Source organism: Palaemon carinicauda, chromosome 4, assembly GCF_036898095.1.
Source record: "Palaemon carinicauda isolate YSFRI2023 chromosome 4, ASM3689809v2, whole genome shotgun sequence".
In the NCBI taxonomy this organism is placed as follows: Eukaryota; Metazoa; Arthropoda; class Malacostraca; order Decapoda; family Palaemonidae; genus Palaemon; species Palaemon carinicauda.
Genome location: NC_090728.1, coordinates 54,832,331 through 54,836,289, shown reverse-complemented (window position 1 = coordinate 54,836,289; position 3,959 = coordinate 54,832,331).

Below are 3,959 nucleotides of genomic sequence, written 5' to 3'. Positions count from 1 at the left end.
TTAAGAGGGAAAGTTCTCTGCAATGACTTGGCCTTTTATTGTTTTTTTTTCTTTTCTTTTTTTGCGTTGTTGGTGTCTTTGTTTCATTTCCCTTTTTTGTTTTTTCATTTGTTTCGGTTGCCATAAAAATTGTCGGATTTTCAATATCTTTCGCTTGAAAGATATTAGATATAAGATAACATGTTTGTATAGTAAAGTGTTATAGTATATTTAAACAAACAATTACATATTTTATCTATAAAACAGACATAGTTTTGTTGTATTGAAGATTTGTATGCCAATAATAGGGGGATTGTTACATTGTATTGCAGAAAATAACTGATTACAAATATGACAATATAAAATTTGATTATCATCAATCAAGATTATATGGCACCACACGACAGCAAACAAAATTTACGTAACTCACTTTATTCTCGCAGAAATAGAGGAAACAGGGTAAACAAAAGGTTCAGGAGAAGGGAATCATGTCGAGCGAAAGAAAGCTGTTGAATTGAAAAGAGAAAGTACCGCCTTCGTGAAGTAATATCCATTGTGAAGAGTAATTGCGCACCGGTGTTCATACTGGAAGTCACAGAAGAACGGTGGAAAATATTTTACATTTTCTCTCTCTCTCTCTCTCTCTCTCTCTCTCTCTCTCTCTCTCTCTCTCCCCAGGGGGTAATTTCTTTATATACAAAATAGTAGATACATGAAACAGACTTCCTGTGGATGTAGTGAATAGTAACACTCTCTCTCTCTCTCTCTCTCTCTCTCTCTCTCTCTCTTTTCCCAGGGGGTAATTTCTTTATATACAAAATAGCAGATACATGGAACAGACTTCCAGCGCATGTAGTGAACAGTAACACGGTAAACGAATTCAAGAATAAGTTAAACAAGATTACGAAAACTCTAAACGTTTAAATTAATTCGCTCTATCCAAGAGCAAATGGAGTCTCTCTCTCTCTCTCTCTCTCTCTCTCTCTCTCTCTCTTGTCCCACAGATTTTATATAGAAATCCTTACGTTATGGCATCCTGCTTTTCAAACTCGGGTTGTAGCTTAGCTAATAATAATAATAATAATAATAATAATATAATAATAATAATAATAATGATAATGATAATGATAATGATAATAATAATAATACTAATACTGATACCATTACCTTGTATGGATTTCGGATATGACTTAATCCCATTCTTCGAAGTACAGGAAGGCGTAATAATTCATGAATGTGTATCCAAGGCGTTTGTGTGGTGTAATTATCAGTATTTAGTTAAAGCAGACTTCCGGTGTGATTCACTGCCAGGCTGGAGTAAGCAGAGTTCCAGGACTACCATCTCCTGAAGGAGTATTACTGTTGTTGTTGTTATTATTATTATTATTATTATTATTATTATTATTATTATTATTATTATTAATTGCTAACCTACAGCCCTTGTTGACAATGCAGAATGCTATAAGCCCAGAGGTTCCAACAGGGAAAATAGCTCGGTGAGGAAAGGAAACAAGGAAAAATTACAGTGCAGTGACCCCTTGGGTAAAGAAGAATTATTTGGTAATCATTATTATAGCTTGGAATAGAGTATTGTTTTTACGCATTGAGGGTAGTCGCAAATAAGGGCTCCACTATAGTCAATTCTTTTTAGTGAGGCAGATTTGCACCGACTTACAGGGGTGCCCTTTTAGCTCGGAGAAGTTTCCTGATCGCTGATTGGTTGGACAAGATAATTCTATCCAATCAGATAGCAGGAAACTTTTCCGAGCTAAAAGGGCACCCCGGCGAGTCGGTGCAAATCTGCCTCACTGAAAAGAATTGACTATAGCGTCAGTCAACAGGTTCCAAGATTTGATGGAGGGAGCGGAAGAAATAGAGTATGAATGAGTAACAATTTACTGTCATGGTTGATATTTCATGTCATTGTTGGGAACTCTTTTGACTCCACCCTCTCTTCACGGTTTATTGTCGGGTCGCAGAAAGCTGAGATTCGAGTCGTTGTGGTGACGATTGTTTACGCATAGCGAAATTAACTAAAATATATACAAGGGGAATTTATTCATTGAACTTACTGTCATTATACAATCTCCCACAAATTGCCCAAACTCCCTTGTGATAGTTATGAAAAGGGGGAGGGATAGGAATGGTTGAATGTGTGTGTGCATATCTATCTAAATATTTAGCCGTATCTTTTGATGGGTCGCGTACACTAGCGTATATACACACACACACATATATATATATGTATATATATGTGTGTATATATATAAATATATATATAACTTTTGAAGAAGATATATTCTGAACCATATTTAAGTGTTCTTCAAATTATTCTATATCTTTTGAAGATTTTTTTCTGAACAATATTTAGGTGTACTTCAAATTATCCTATAACGTTTGAAGTATATATATTCTGTTTTTTGGTGTTCTTAAAATTATAAATTTTGAATATGTATTCTGAACCATACTGAGGTATTCTTCAAAATATTTTATAACTTTTGAAGAAGATATATTCTACCCCATTTTCAAGTATTCTAAAAAATATTTTATAACATTTGAAAGATATATTTTGGCCCCTTTCCAGCTGCTCCTCATCCAGATGCAGCTAGTAAAGGAATTTGAAGAATTGAATGTCTTATATCGAACAATGCCATAATTTTTTTTCATTCTACTACGAGTTATTTTAGTTTTGAATTTACTTCCTCCTTTGTGTAAGGAATGAATTGGGTGTTTCTCTTTCCGGTTTCCATATTGTTTTATTGCTTATTGTTTGAATTCTGGTAGGAAGTCTCTCTCTCTCTCTCTCTCTCTCTCTCTCTCTCTCTCATGCACTTATTCTTTCATGATCTATTTTCCAAATTCATTGGAACATTAAATTTCCTCTCTCTCTCTCTCTCTCTCTCTCTCTCTCTCTCTCTCTCATGCACTTATTCTTTCATGATCTATTTTCCAAATTTCATTGGAACATTAAATTTCCTCTCTCTCTCTCTCTCTCTCTCTCTCTCTCTCTCTCAAGAAGTTCCTTTCATCGACAAGTATTATGCGACCGTCCAGAATTGCGCAAAAAAACTTTTCACAACTTGATAAAGAAAAAATTCTTTGAGAGAATTAATTTATTTCTTGTCAAACCATATTAATTCCTATTTTTCATTTTCTTTTAATATAAAAGGTCGTATTTAGAGTACCCAACCCCATGAAATTACCCTAAATAGAGATGTATTGAATCTGTATTTTCAGTTTTCAGCTTATACGGGTTTCAGCTCTTATCGATGTTATTTTAGTATCTTATCAGTTTATTTTGATATTTTATCAGTTTATTTGAATATCTTATCAGCTTATTTTATTATCTTATCAGTTATTTTATTATCTTATCAGCTTAATTCAATATCTTACCAGTTTATTTTAATATCTTATCAGCTTATTTCAATATCTTACCAGTTTATTTTAATATCTTATCAGTTTATTTTAATATCTTATAAGGCTATTCTAATATCTTATCAGCTTATTTCAATAAGTTATCAGTTTATTCTAATATCTTATCAGTTTATTTTAATATCTTATTAGCTTATTTCAATATATTTTCAGTATTTTAATATATTACCAGTTTATTTTAATATCTTATCAGCTTATTTCAATATATTTTCAGTTTATTTTAATATATTACCAGTTTATTTTAATATCTTATCAGCTTATTTCGATATCTTATCAGCTTATTTCAATATCGTATCAGTTTATTTTAATATCTTACCAGTTTTATTGTTATCACGATACCACTACCAGCACCAGACATCTACACAATATGACATTTGAACAGATTTCCGGTCGAAACACAAGCATCTGTCAGCGTTGTTTGTTTCCTGGTTTCCGCTAAGGGTCTCATTTAAAAGAAAAAGGAAAAGAGTTAAAAAAAATATATATCCGTCCCTGCCACCTTCCTTCCTAAGAGTCTTTGTCACTGCCAGGGTGTACCTGCCTCTGCC